This window comes from Petaurus breviceps, unplaced genomic scaffold (genome assembly GCF_028583685.1).
Source record: "Petaurus breviceps papuanus isolate PSGF00001 unplaced genomic scaffold, PetGlider_PUasm1.0 171, whole genome shotgun sequence".
Classification (NCBI taxonomy): Eukaryota; Metazoa; Chordata; class Mammalia; order Diprotodontia; family Petauridae; genus Petaurus; species Petaurus breviceps.
In genome coordinates, this window is record NW_027185754.1 from 14,220,430 (window position 1) to 14,236,910 (window position 16,481).

Sequence of the window (16,481 nt, forward strand, 5' to 3'; positions counted from 1 at the left end):
CATTCTATCTGCTATATCACCTAGAATCTAACAGTCCTTACTAGACTCAATGAGGGCAGGTGCTGTATGTACTTTATTCCCATTTGGACCCCACAGCACCAGACACAGAGTCTTACATACAGCACGCTCTTCATGGAATTTTTAGGCGTCTTTGTAAAATAACAGTTTTAAGACAGTTATTACAAGAAAGATGTTTCCTCTCTCCTTTCTCTTTGTCTTCTCTGTAGGTATTCCCATAGGCCCTCAAAGATTAAAAACACACACTCCCCTTGAATCCAGAGGGAGATGCACTTCAAAGAATGACCATCACAACTGTAACTTGAAACTTCCAGGCCAATTTGCCCTTCTCCTCAACACTCCATTTGACTCCTAAACATTCAGTAATAGCATCTATTATTTCTGTGGGAGACCTTAGTGAAACAGACACTACCCACAGCTAAAGTAGGGTTAACCCATTTGCTTCTCAAAGCAGCCCATTCCATTTCTGGATAACTGTTATTGTTGTTCAGTTGTTTCGGTTGTGTCCAATCCTTTGTGACCCCATTTGAAGTTTTCCTGGTGCTTTGCCATTTCCTTCTCCAGCTCATTTTACATATGAGGAAACTGAGGCAAACAGGGTGAAGTGAATGGCCCAGGGTCACACAGTTAATAAGTGTCTGAGGCCAGATTTGAACTCAGGAAGATGAGTCTTCCTAACTCCAGTCCCAGTGCTCTATCCACTGTGCTACCTAGCTGACCCCTCAGATTTTAGGAAGTTCTTTGACATCATTCCACTCCATAACTTTCACCCATTGTTCCCAGTTCCTCCCTCTGGAGCCAAGAGAACCAACCCTTCTTCCACTGACAGCAATCAGTTTCCCAATAAATTATCTTTTCTCCAAGCCAGGTCCTTCCTTTACCATCCTGGTCCTCCCATTCTGGATCTGCTCCAACTTGTCAATGTCCTCCTAAAATGTAGTGTCCAGAATTGAAAACAATAGCTGTGCTTTCATCCAAACAGAGCGTAGAAGAACTCTTACCTCCTATGCTCTAGACACATGGCTACTCCAATCCTTAGGATCATGGGGAGGGCTCTGGAAGGTGCCTCAGAGATTATCAGTCCAAAATCTTCTTAGTGATGAAGACACTGCAGCCCAGAAAGGTTGAGGTGTTTGCCTAGGGTCACACAAGTAGGAAAGAAGGGATTAGAACTCTGGTCTTTTACTTCTGGGGCCAGAGTGCTTTGTATTGTAACACACTGGCAAAGGATCTGTGATTTCTTCAATGTGGAGATTCCTATATGTGAAAACTGTACACTATTCGTGCCCATTTCTGTGACTTTAAGAAACTTATTGACTTATTTTGTTTTGATACAAGATACTTTCCCAAACACCCAAACAAATCCCTTTGCAAGACAAATTTTGAAAAAAACAGTTGACAAGATTGACAGAAAGGGAGGTGTGTCCTTTAATTGTGACAGAATGGTACTAATGTTGATCAATTTTAATAATGTTAAATAATAATATATTGATAATAATAAAGGTATTATCAATAATAATGTTGATCGATCAATGTATTCAACCAGTCTTTTTGTCTTTATATAATGACTATATTTCGGCTGTTGTAAACATTATATGGATAAGGTGCCATGCCTGGAGTCAGGAAGAATTATCTTCATGAGTTCAAATCTGGCCTCAGATATCTACTAGCTATGTGACCCTGGGCAAGTCTCTTCACCCTGTTTACCTCAGTTTCCTCATCTGACAAGGAGAAGAAAATAGCAAAGCCCTCCGGTATCTTTGACAAGAAAACCCCAAATGCAGTCATAAAGAGTCAGATACAACAGCAAAAATGACTGACCAATCAGCGGCTAGGTGGCACAGTGAATAGAGTACCAGCCCTGGAGTCAGGAGGACCTGGGTTTGGATCTGGCCTCAGACATTTAACACAAAAACTAGCCGTGTGACCCTGGGCAAGTCACTTAACCCCAATTGCCCTTAAAAAAAATGACTGACCAACAATAACGATAATCATTATGTATTGTAGATTGGGTTTTTTTGGAGTTCCTTTTCTCACACAGCAGTTGCTTCATGCAAATCTTCCCATGCTTCTCTGAATTCTTCATTTTCCTCATTTCTTACAGTATAGTAATATTCCATTACATTCCTGTACCACCATTCCCAATTGTTGAACACATATTTTATTTCTAGCTTTTTGTTATAACAACTAATGCTACTATAAATAGTTTTATAGATATGAGTCTTTTCCTGATGTCAAAAACCTTCCTGGGATATAGAGTCCTAATTCCAGAATCCCTGGGTTGAAGGGTATGAACAATTTACTAATTTTTCTTGCATAATTCCAAATTGTTTTGTATGATAGTAAAAAAACAGTTCACAACTTTACCAACAGTATATTAGCATGGCTGCTCTCCCAATTGATTTTGATGAGTATTTTCTATCTTCTTTCCACTTTTGCTAACTTGCTGAGTCTGAGTGTGATACCTAAGGGTTACTTTATTTGTATTTCTCTGATTAGTGATTTTTATCTTTTTTTCCAGGTGGCTGTAGAGAGTTTGTACTTCTTTTGAAAATTGTTCATGTACTTTGACCATGTGTCTATTGGAGATTGACCTTTAACCTCTTAAATTATAGTAAATTCACTATAGTCTTTGGATGTCAGGTTTTTATCAGGAATATTTAATGTAAAGATTTTTCCATTCTTTGTCTTTTCTTCTGATTCTAGCTGAATTGATTTTCTTTGTTTAATAGCTTTCAATTTTTATGTAATCAAAATTGTCAATTTGTCTTTAATAATATCATCTGTCCTGTGTCTAGTTATAATTTTTCCCTTTTCCATTATTGTGAAAGATATGACATTCCTTTTAATTTTTTAAAAGAGCTAACCTTTTAGATTTAGATCATTGAATCAAAATGATATTCCAACAGATTGCACTCCAGTATTCTCTTTACAATTCTTATCAAAGAATCCTTTCCCCAGTATTTTATGTGCTTGGGTTTATCAAACATTGATTGCTATGTGCACTTATTTCTAGGTCTTGTTTACCCCTTTTCTATTTTTTTTTACCTTGTACCATATAACTATATGTCATATAATTATTGCTCCGTGGTATGGTTTGAATATGAAGGTACCAAAATCTCCCTTGTTCTAGCTTTTTAAAAAATTGTATTCCTTGATAATCTCAACATTGTAGTCCTCCAAATGATTTTTTTCTCTTATTTTGTCTAATTCATAAAGTATTCCTTTGATCCTTGATTCATATAACACTAAATTTGAAGACTGATTTGAAGAATATCTTCTTATTTACTTTACAGGGATAGCCTAGGCATTTAAATTGGGTATCCTTCTAAGTCTTCATCTATTTCTATAAATAAACAAATGAATAAATTAATGATTAAATAAATAAATGAATAAATAAAAATAGATGAATGGATAGACAGGCAGATAGAAATAGAGAAGAAAGATAGATGAATAAACAAGCAAATAAAATATACCAAGACACCTATCTTGGTAAATTAATTCCTAGATGTTAAACATCTTATTGTTTTCTTAAATGGAATTTATCTTACTATATCTTTGTCTTGAGTTTTGTTAGTAATATACAGAAAGGCTGATGATTTTTGTGGTTTTCTTTGAGATTCTACTACTACTACTCAATTAATTTTGTTGTTGATTCTCTTGGGTTCTCCAAACAAATCATCATATCATCTGTAGACAGAGATAATTTTGTGACCCATACTTATCCCCTAGATTTATTTTTCTTACCTTATTGTTATGGTTAGCATTTCTAACACTGGGTCTAAGAATTGTAAATGCAATGGGTATCTTTGTCATGCTCCTGTTAATTTGGGGAAAGTGTCCATCATCTCTCCATTACAAATACAGTTGGTTAGTTTTTAATTTTAGACACTTTTGATTACATTTAGGAGAGGTCCTTTTATTCTTATGTTTTTTAACCTCATTAGTATTGTTGACATAAAATGAATACAGTAATTTTTTTTAAGATTCCCCCCCCCCTCAGTCTATGGTAAATTCATGTGTTTTTATTAATTTCATTATTTATTTATTATTCCTATAGCTTTTGAAATGTTAAAATATTCTTATATTCCTGGCATAAATCTAAATTGTTAATAGTGAATAATTCTCAAATACACTGTTAAATCCTCTTTGCTAAAGTTTGATTTAATCTTTTTGTATTAATATTGACCTCTCATATTCAGGCTTTCCTTTGTTTCTTCTTCAAATGTATTTGTCTCATAGAAGGAGTTTGACCTTCTTTCTCTATTTTTGTAAATGATTTACATAGCACAGGAGCTATTTGTTCCCAAATATTTTATTTTTTAGCATTCACTTATAAATCCCATTGGGTTTTTAATTTGGAAGTTAGTTCATTTGTGTCTTACTAGATTTCTATTTTGGGGTAGGATTGTTTATATTTCTTCTATTTCTTGTTTTATTTATCTGATTATCTTATATTTTGGTAAAATAGAAAATATCCATTTCACTTAAATTGCCAGCATTGTTGGTAATGAAACTGGTACAATAGTTTCTGATCATTTTGTTTATTTCTTAACCTTTCATTTTAAATTCTCCCCATCTCATTTGTGATTTCGGTTATTTGTTTTTTCTTTCTTTTAAAAAAAATAAAATGGTTTATCTGTTTTTTAAAAGTTCTTAGTTTCATTATTTAGTTAAATGATCTTTTTGTTTATTTTTTTCAAACATCCTATTTGTACTTGTTGATTTTGTACATTTTTAGTTATACATTCAATTTATTGGTTTTCTTTTATTTTTTCAGCAATATAATATTTTTGAAGGTATCCTATGACTACTTAGTTGTATCCCACAAATTTTGGCATAGTCTTCTTTTCCTTAATAGAATTATTTAGTATTTCTATTTATTTTTCTTTCTTTTTCTTTCCTTCTTTTCCTCTCAAAATGCTTTCATATTATTATCCATTCTTTCTTTTTCTTCCCTTCTTTTCCTCTCAAAATGCCTTCATATTATTATCCATTCTTTACTCTAGCCTTGGATGAAGATATGACCCTTCTCCTTGCTAAGGCTAACCCTCATTTGTACTCTTTATCCCGTCTTTTCACTTTTTCTCCAACGGATTCCCTACCCCCTCCTTAACTGTCCCTCCCTCTCTACTGTTCTATCTCTACCAATTTTTCCCTACTGCTTACAAACATGGCCAAGTCTCATTCTTTAAAAACCATCAATAAACCCCATAATTCCTCAAACCATCAGCTAGATCCTCTCTCCTTTTCACAGCCAAAGTCCTTGAGAAAACTGCTAACCCTAAGAATGCCTGGGATGTAGGAAGCACACAAACAAGATTCACCCAGGATGTTCCAATCAGCCAAAATACTATCCTCCTCATGCCCATTCCCTCCTCTTTTGGATACCCAAGCCCAGAGTTTCTGTGTTCAAAACATTCCTCCAATTATCCTTATATAAGTAGTATTCAAAAGGGACAATCCTCTTCTCTCCCCTCTTCAGAACATGAGCACTAGAATCTTGGGATTATTTGATTATCACTTATCACTTTTGAGCTATTCAAGTTTATTTACCTTTCTTAAATCTTTGCATTTCAAAGACTCGGCTTAACTTTGGTTTTCTCAAAAGGAATGTTTGGAAATCATTTATTCAGGTAAAAGTTCACTGTAGGATTACAGATAAGGGTTCAGGATGTTGCTTGTCCTTCCTTTTTGAAGAAGGCCAATGACATCACAGGGTGATGTCTTGACTTCTGTGTGAATTGGATTTAAGTGAGGCAGAAATGCACAAAGTCATTAATCCCCTCTCTCTTCCGGAGTCCTCCATGTCCAGTGGCAACATAAAAGTTGAGTCAAGACAGCTGGCAATGGCCCAGGATGCAGTGGATAACCTTGGCATCTTCAATGTCTACCCAGCTCTAAAGCACTCCACAGCACCTGCTTCAGACTCCTTCATATCTGTTGGAATAGATTGTTCTCATTCACCCATTGCCGTAGACATCCCCCAACTCGTCACTGGACTTGAAACCCATCGGTTACCCTCAACCTGGTTTAGCCCTTCTGCTGAGATGGCTTAGTGGGGTGTGGCTGCTGCTCATACTACAGCTTCTTGGAGCCACAGCTGAGAGTTGAGTGCCAGGTAGACACTAAAGGTGGATGAGCAGCCCTGAAAAGAGCCCAGAAAGCTAGTCCTCCTGAACACTCCATAAACTCCAGGGTTCAGGATAAAGTATTCTTGAATGGAAAAAATTTTCCTTTGCTTTTCATTATATTATAGAGCAATCTTCCCTCTCCATTCTCAGCATTAATGAAAAGTCTTGAATGCTGATTGGAGTTCTTTCATAAGTGACTTTTCCTTCCCACTTAAATATTTCCACTTTAAAATAGGAACTTTGGAACTTCACAACTGCCATTTCTGAGCAAGTTAAATCTGACATTATTCTTGTGGTAAATTATGATTTCCATTGATCTGTACCTTACCAGTTCCATTATTCCTAGGCAATTTTCTTTCATAATTTTCTGAAATAATACTATTTAGGGGTTTTCTGTTTGTTTGTTTTATCATGTTTTCCTTGGAAGCCAATATTGTTAGATTGTCTCTCCCAGTTATATTTTCCAGATCAACTATAAAAAAACATAGATTACATATATGTTTTATATATATATATCAGTATTCTGATGTGTTCTGATTTCATTGTTTCACTTTACTTAATATTCCTTATTGTATCACTATTTATTTTTTCATTTCAATCTTCCCTATTCTATTTTTCAGGATATCTAATACTTTGTTAAGGTTTTCCAATTTCTTTTCTAAGTCCATTATTGTGGATGCTCTTTCCTCCCTAGTCTTTCACAATACTACTTTGTCATGGTTATTCTCCTATTTATTGGACTGCTCTCTTCTATCTCTTTTACAGGATCAATATCTATATGTCCTACCCCCATGCAAAGGCATGCACTAAGACTGTCTCTGGTCTGCTCCTCTATCTACACTCTTTACCACAGTGAAGTCACCTGCTCCTATAGATTTAATTATCACGTCTATACATAGAATACCCAAATCCATGTATCCAGTCCTCATCTCCTTCTTAAGTACCAGTTGCACATCTCCAACCACCCACTGGACATCTACTTCTACACATCCCATAGGCATCTCAATCTCACTGTCTTTGCCTCTAAATCCATCTCTTTATATAACATAGAAATCATTGTTCTAGTTGTTCAGACTCATAATCTTGGAGTTGTCCTAGATTCTTCACTCTCATTCACTCTCACCATTTCCAATCAATTGCCAGTTATTGTCAATTCCTCCTCCTCCTCCTCAATATCTACCACATTCATGTCTTTCTCTCTCCTCACACCACAGGCATGCCAATTCAAGTCCTCATTATTTCTCCAATGGGTCTCCCTACATACAGTCTCTCCATTCTCTCATCCTTCCTCCATACTGTTGCCAAATCAATTTCCCTAAAGCCCAGGTCTAAACATGTTACTCTTCATTCAAAAAGTTTCCCTCTTTCCTAATTGCATTTAGGACAAAATGCAAACTCCCCAACTGGACAATTAAAGCCTTTCACAATCTGCTCCAGCATCCTTTTCTAGGTTCACTATACATTACCCTCCTCCACGTTCTTTATGCTGTAACTAAACTGCTCCGCCCACTCTTTTCTATACATGATAATCCTTCTATTACCATGCCTTTGCGCAGTCTGCACTCTATCCCTGGAATTCTCTTCATCACCTCTACCTCTTGGAAACCCTCATTTCCTCCAAGAACAGCTTATGCACCATGTTTTTAAAGAGACATTTCCAGACTCCTGTTCGTCCCCCATCCCCAAGCATTGTGTAATTATCTTGTATATATTTTGTATTTTATTCATGTGAACATATCATTTTCCTCCAGGAGACTATAAGTTCTTTGAGGGCAGGAACTGACTTTTGTATTTGTATCTCCAGGGCCTAATACTATCATAGGTGCTTAAAAAGTACTTGTTGAGCCACACAGTGAGATAACTGACTTTGATAGACTTAGCTCTTGTCTGCAGTGCAAGGATCTAAGTCAAAAGACTAACAACGGAAAACACTATCCATATCCAGACTGAATGCAGACTTTCCTTTTGTTATTTTGTTTCTTCTTTCTCATGTTTCCTCCCATTAGTTCTAATTCTTCTTTACATCATGACTATGTGAAAATATGTTTAACATGAATGTATAAGCAGAGCCTATATCAGATTCCACACTGTCTTGGAGTGGGGAGTAGGGAGGTGAGGAAAGGGGAGAAAATTTAAAACTCAAAATCTTATGGAATTGGATGTTGGAGACTAAAAATTAATTATTTTTAAAAGGGAGAAAATGAAATAAAGAATGAATGAATCATCAGTAGCTACAAACTTCACTACAATTTCATATCAATCAATAATCTTTATTGATTTTAACACAAAAAAGTACTAGTTCATTAATCAGACTCTGCATAGTTTTCCTCACTTTCTCTATCATGAATTCTAAAGTGGTCACTTTCCTTCAAAGTTTCCATCATTTGTATTCAAGCAACCAGTTCTTCTCTATTGTTCAGAACAAGGCACAGAATCATTTCCCCTTCTTGCTTTTTGAAGAATGAAATTATCATTACAGCAAGCCAAGAATTCATCAGCCTCTGTGTTTCTGGCATAGAGCAAGCCCCGACAGATGTCTAGATAGCTGAAGTCCTCTATCACTGCTATATCATACCTCTGTGCCAGGTTTGTGATATGTTTGCTAAATTTCTAATCTATTTCCTCCTTCCGTCCAGGTGTTCTGTAGTAGACTGTCCCAAAAATATTGCTTCTGTTTCTTCCTTCCTTGATCTGCATCCAAATGCTCTCAACCCTACCTCATCCTTCCAATTCATGGGTTTACTCACCTGACTATATCTTCTTACTATATAATGCTCCTCTGACTCCCGTTATGGATTCTGTTCCTTTCAAATAAGAGGCATATACCCTTTCACAGCCACATTCCAGACACGAATTCCAGTCCATTAATTATCAGTCATATCTATGAAGTCAGACATGCTTCCTTGTGTCTGACAGGATCCTCTTTTTCATCTTACTGATTATTTCTATAGAGACATCTAAGATCAGAGGTTTTATTGCTGGAGTTCCAAACATACATGTATTTTGTGATGTGTACATATAGATAAACATAGATGTGAAAGGCAGTGTTGTAGAGTAGATAGAGATCTGGTCTTAGAATCAGGAAGACCTGGGCTCAAGTCCATCTCTGACACAAATACGCTCTGTGATCCTGCTCTAGGCAACTTTAAGACTATAAAGTATAGAGAAGGTGCTGGAATGGAATCCAGTGGAATCACAGGCCCAGGCCCTATGTACATATACACACACACACACACACACACATATTGTATATTATAAACATATTATATTATATGTACATTATAAACATATGCTTGTATATATGGATTATAAATATATATTATATATAATATATACACATACATGCATATGTGTTTTGTGATATGTACATGTGTAATGCATTGTGTTTATACCTGTATATATAAACATATGTGAGCATATCACATTTTTGTATATTTATATATATGTAAATTTATACAGTACATATATACATGTGTATGTGTATGTATACGTATACATATATATATAGTTCCTTTTTTAAACTATTCCTCTTTATTTAAAAACTATTGTGGGCCCAGAGTCTATCATTTTTTGTATCTTAAAACCGTGGTTCAGAAATATAAATTCTGCTCTTAACCTTCTGTTTCCTCCTCAGATCTGCCTTTCTCTTGTGAATCCCCTACCTTCAGTCAACAGCAATGATTAAAATACCATCTGGATTCCCAAGAGTTCAATTTCTTGACCCTGTGAGGGAAAAAAGTCTTTATAATATTCATAAGACTCTTTGATATGAACAGCAGCTGAACCTGTAGTTTCATTCGTATCAACCACTGCCTTTTCTACAGCTTTATAATCTTAGAGAGTTACATAGGGGCAGCAGAGTCGTAGAGCCAGTATTTGTCAGAGATGGGACTTGAACCCAGATCTCCCTGGTTCCAAGATCTATTCTGTACCCACTGTGAAACATGATCCATCTCCACCCATTCGTGTCTATCCATAGGGTTCCCCAGGTTCCATCTAGCAAGGCCATTTGCTCCCATGTGAATCACTAGAAGTACCTGTCCAGGTTTTACAAGTCATGAGATGCCCTTGGACACATCCTAGATACATACACCAGGAAGACAGAAGACCACTCTATTGTTAATGTCAATTGAACAAATAGCTGCCGTGGTCCTCCACAGCAGGGATTCACCAGCCAGTGTTAATCATCTCCTCTTCCTCTAAACCTCTCTCCTGTGGATACCACCTGGGGATCTGTATCATCATTTCATGGAGCAAAAGAAGCTCCTTCTTCCTTAAAGTGTCCAGCTTCCCCTCTGCAGGAAGAGCCTCATAGTTATTAACTAGCTCCAGGTGGTTAGTGGTCCTTTCCTTCCTCCTCTGTGGCACATTCCTTCACCCTCAAACCCCCTAGTGCAGGTCAGAATTTCCCCCTGCCTCTTCAGATCCATTAATCTTTGCTTTTAACTGCAAGCCCTTTTCCCATTCCTTCAAGAAACACTTCATTCTTCCTAATAACCTGGAGAGTAGAGAAGTATTCCTCCAGCCCCTTCACCTCCTCTTCCAAATCAGCCAACATTTTGTGCATTAAAAGCAGTTACTTGACACACAAAAACACAAACATCTGTACTCTCAATAGGTGACTGCAAAAACTCCTCACACTTCACACTTGTCGGAATGGAGATTCTCTGTCCTCCACTCTTCTTACTGGTAGTTCCTGGTTCTGCCTTTTAGAAGGACAAATAAAAGTAGAGTCAGAAGAAACCTGAGGTCACATCTCACCCGTGATTTTTATTTGCTCTTTGATCATGAACAAGTCACAACTTCTCTTGTGATCTGTAAAATGGGGTAGTAATAACTATAAATTCATTATTACTAATTTATATTATATATATAATTTATATATATTATATATAATTTTTATATATTATATATATAATATAGTTCCTAGGGTTATTGTGTAGCTAATAAAGATAATTCATGTAAAGGACTTTGACTTTTCTTAAAATTGGTCTGTGATTATTTCATTGGTTATGGGGATCTCCTGATAGGAAAACTCCCTCTGCCAACACAGATTAACAACTACCATGAGATTCATTGTTTTAAGAAGGGCTTCTTAAACTTTTGTATGTCCTGGACCCCTTTGACAGTCTGGTGAAGCCTATGGATCCTTTCTCAGAATGCTTTTAAATGCACAAAATAAAAAATTAGCATTACAAAGGGAATCTATTACATTGAAATTATTATTTTTTTAATTTTTAATTTACAAACTCCACCAAGATTAAGAATCTTTGAGTGTTGCCTTGGACACTAAAAGTTTAGGTGATATTCCCAGGTGAATATCCCACATAAAGTGATATTCTCACAGCCACGATGCATCTGGTAGGATTTGAATGTAGGTCTTACTGACTAAGCCAGGCTACTTTGCAACCCTTAAAGTCTGGTATAAAGTCAGCTGTTATTACTAAAGAACCATCTCTGAGTAAGGCTTTATTTAATCATGGTAGCCTTCTTTCACTTCCTTTTGAATGCTGTTTTCTCAGCTGCTTTAATTGGTAATTATTGGCTTGTTCCCATAGCTTCTCCAAGGCTGTTCCCTGCTTGTGCTATGAAAGGAGGGTCTGCTTGGCCTTTTGGGGGTATCTCTGCATCCATAGGATGGCCTCTGACGACAGTCCTGGGATTGTCTTGTTGGGGTTAGGATATGGCTATTGTTTCATTAAAGTTAAGTGCAAACGTATTTTTAGAGCATCAAGAGCTACCTGCATCAAGCCAGTTCCTGACTGGCTAACAGAACCTCAAATTGCAGTGCTGGAGAAATTGCTTTTATCCAGAGGCCTAGCTGGGTCAACCTCCAATCTTTAGAGGTGGGTGAGGCTGCTCTGGAGAGAAAGACACCATACACTTTTGGGGTAAGAGAAGCTACAAGAAGCTTAGGCCTCAGGGGAAAACTATGGTCCACTGAACTGCCCTAGGGAAATCTTAGCTGGTAAGGAGAGTTTCCAAAGCTTGGCAAGCCCTCAGTTTGATTCCTGGTCTAAATCTTTCATAAATTCTTTTGGTTATCTGAACCTTACAATCGCCAGTTCCGTAAATAGCTGTTTTCTTCATAAAAGCCCTAGGGAAAGCATACTTGTGGCTTGAATAGAGTCGCCAATCTGTCTATATGTGATCACAGAAGCCAGGGCCCTTCTTACTGATATGATGTGTTAAATCTGGCTTGGTTTGATCATTTGAAGTTTTAATTTTGGTAATGGTATGTGAGAGGGAATGGGGAGGGGGAAAACAGTGGATATGCACCCAGCTTAGAGTCAGGAAGATTTATGTCTAAGTTTCATTTCTGACAGGTGCTAGTTAGATGACCCTGGCAGGTCACTAGCTCTGTCAGGGCCTATAACAACTCACCTAAGACACTAACTTACAGATACATTGCTAAAGTGGGTGGAAGGAGTTTCACTGAAATCACAGGTCTGAAGCGAAAAACCTCCTAAGTCCAGAGTGTGTGACTGAAATGAAGAAGGATCATACTCAAATACAGCCCCAGAAGGATTAGCCAGCTTGGAAGAAGGTTCAGATTCTCAGTTCTAGAACTGAGAGGCAACATGGTGTGGTAAAAAGAACACAGGAGTTGGAACCAAAAGTTCCAGGATCAGGTTATGAAGGCAATTAAGTGGCATGTATAATAGACACAGTCGGGACCTAGAGCTGGGCCTGAACCTGCCCAGGAGATCAGGAAGACATGAGGGCAAATCACACCTCAGACACTTATTAGCTGTAGAGATAATAAATGTGAAACACTTTGTAAACCCTGAGCACTGTATAAATGCCAATTATTGCTGTTGTCGATTATTATTAGTTATTGCTATTGTTACTATCCTATGGGCCCCAGGCCTCCAGTCTGGTGATGATTTTATTCTCTGAGCCTGTGACTGCACTCCTGCTGGATTCGAGCAATGTTTATAGAGGTATGCTAGTACAAGGGTGTGATGGTAAATATTTAACAACCAGTCTCTCCAGGAATTTTTTTTAAACACGCACACATTTTTTAGTTTAATCTTCATTATTAACATTTTCTCCATCATTTTCTTAAGTCTAGACAATGAACAAAACAATCTACCAACCTCTGATTAGGGATTGCAGTCTTCTGAGGAGTAATGTTCACACTGAAAATAAACCATCAGAAAACCAGTTAGAGCCGGTTCCAATATACCTTTTTCACTGACTGAGTGGCTCTGGACAAGTCATTTAACCTTTCTCAGTCTTAGTTTCCTCCTCTATAAAATTCAGATAATAAGAGCACCTGCCTCGCAGGTTATTAAATGAAATAACATATGTAAAGTGCTTGCATAATGCTAGCCATTCCTAGTAAGTCCTGACTCCGACTCTTACTTGCTATGTGACCCTGAGCAAGTCAGTTCATGTCCTTAAGCCTTGGGATTGTTTTTTTTTTTCTTTTTCTTTTCCTTTTGCTTTTTGGAGGGCAATTGGAGTTAAGTGACTTGCCCAAAGTCATATGGCTAGTAAGTATGTCAAGTGTCTGAGGCCCGATTTGAACTCAGATCCTCCTGACTCCAGGGCCAGTGCTCTATTCACTGTGCCACCTAGCTGCCCCTTTTTTTCATTTTTTAAAATATATGTGTTGGTCTAATAATCTCTAATATCCCTTCCAGCCATAAATCTATGACCTTAGGTAAAATGGCTAGTGTAAATAAATTCCCCTGCAAGGTGAGTACTTCAGGTAATAATATTCTCTTTGTACAGGTGAGGAAACTGAGTCAAATGAAGCTCAAGGTCGTATAGTAGATGTTTGCTGCAGGATGTAAACCTAGGTCTTTCTGGTCACGGTCAGCATGCTATTTAACATACCACACTATAAGTTTGAGCTGTTATTACTGAACTTCAGTTGGTTCACTCACACCAAACCAGACAGAGGCAATGATAAACACATTAAGGAAGAAAAGAGGAGAGTTCTGAGCCCACTTCACAAGAGCTGATTCTGAGAAAGTTGAGGTCTGAGGCCCCCTAACCCTAGGAATCCTTCACACCAAGAGCCTCCTCTTTGAAATTAGCAATTGACTTTGTATAAACATCCAAATATAGAATATAACATATAATATTATATATATATATTATTCCATGTAATACAATATAATACAATACATAATACAACACAACATAATATAATTTAATATGCCTTGAGTGTAGTGCTAAACTAACTTCTTCCTTATTGTTCTTAGATACATTCCCAGTTGGGAGAGGAGATCAGTTAATCAACAAACATTTATTAAATGCCTACTATGTTCCAGGAACTATGATAAGCACTGAGGATACAAAAGTGAAAGCAAACCATGCCCTCAAGAGTCTTACATTCTGTCAGAGGAAATATATATAATATAAATATGTGTGTGGTATATGTGTGTGGGGGGGGCAATATAACAGAATGTCATCATATTTTATGTCATGTCAAATTATGTTATAGTATCAGTATTTCTTTGCATATACATATATGCATGTAATACACATACACAACATGTGCATATATATGCATAGATATCTGTGTACATGGTGGATATTGGCCAAGATATCTGATCAATTATTTCCTCCTTCAGCTCAGTTGAAAACAATTATAAAAGGAACGATCTACAGAAAATGTTAATGTCTTAAATAAAGTACAAAGACTGCAGTCTATTGGCTGTTTCATGAATTGTGAGGCTCTCTTACATGGAATTAGAGAGAGACCTGCCAGCTGCTGAGTTACCAAGGCTAGGCCACAGCCTAAAAAGTTAACAACCCAGCCCTCTCCAGACAGGAAGCAGCTTCAAAGTGTACGACTCCTGGCAGTCTAGAGGAGAGCCAGCTTTGGAGAAAGAACTTGCTCAAGAGGGGATGCTCTTTGTCTTTCCCCTTAGGCAACTATGGAAGGGCAAGGAGGGAAGAATTGCCCCCACTTAGAATTCTCCTCCCCTACTTGGCCATGTCACTTTGTAGAGGAGCTACTCACCCAGCACTCAGAAGAGAGGCAGTCAGGGGACTCAGCTCTAAGGAGAATGGCCCCTGGCAGCGGAGAAGACCACCAGCTATGGATTCAAGAAAAAAATGAGCCTGGTGGTGAGGAGATGAACTCCAGAGAAAAGCAAATCAAAGGGGCCCAGCTGAGCAGCATGATCAACAGAGAAGCTGCAACCAGTTAGGAGAAGTGTTAGGAGAAGAAAAAGGAAGGAGATCCTTCAGTATGGGGGGCAGGAGTTGCCTTGGCTACATATGATTCTTGCTTGGGTGCCTTACAACTACGATTCATTCTCTCTGTCCCTACACACACATATACACATACGTGCATATATATGTATGTATTTATACTCTCCTCATAGACTCTGTGTGTATTTGTGGGAGAGTATATGCCCAGGTTTTTAGAAAGTAATGCTTTTAAAAATGACTGTTTTTACTATGCAAACTTAGTAAATGTCTTTGCTTTGTCTATTGGCTTACTATTAAAGTTAAGTGCACTGCTTGGGGCTTGTAGATTTTGTGAGTATGGACCTACAATTTACCCTAAACTGAAAATAATAAGTCAGGGCAGCTAGGTGGTGCAGTGAATAGAGCACCAGCCCTGGAGTCAGAAGGACCTGAGTTCAAATCCAGCCTCATACACTTAACACTTACTAGCCATGTGACCTTGGTCATGTCACTTAACCCCAATTGCCCTGCCTTCCTCCCTCCATAAAAAAAGCAAAAAAAAAAAAAAAAGGAAAATAAGTCATTCGTCCCTCCAGAGACCCAATCTGCAAGTGTCACCTTAGGGAAATAGCCCAGAGGGGGCATAACATATACAAAATAAGGTAGGCATAATGGTGGGCAGGAGAGAGGTATTAGCTACTGTGACAACCAGGAAAGGCAGCTGGCATTGGAGCTGAGCTTTGAAGGAAGCCAGGGATTCTAAGAGGGAGAGGTGAGGAGGGAATGTATTGCAGGTATGGAATACATACAGCCTGTTCCAGATACAGCCTCTTCAAAGGCAAAGTGATTAGAGATGGACTGTTGAGCATGAGGAACAGCAAGAAAGTCAATTTGACTGAATCATAGAGAAGAGGAGAGAGGAGAAGAAGAGAGTAAAAGCTGTGCACAGAAGCTGCTATAATGAAACAGCTGGTCTGGCAGAGCATCTCTGGTAGGTTAAAGGAAAGCTCCAATTATATCTATGTGTGGTACTGATATAGGAAGAGATGCCCATCTTGAAAAGGCTACTGGGAGAGGGAAAACATCAGAGTTGGAGAGCCTGAAGAAGAGGGGCTGGGTTAGGAGACTCTGAAGGGTCAGAAGGAATGGCTGGTACTAGGCAGGAGGCAATGAGAA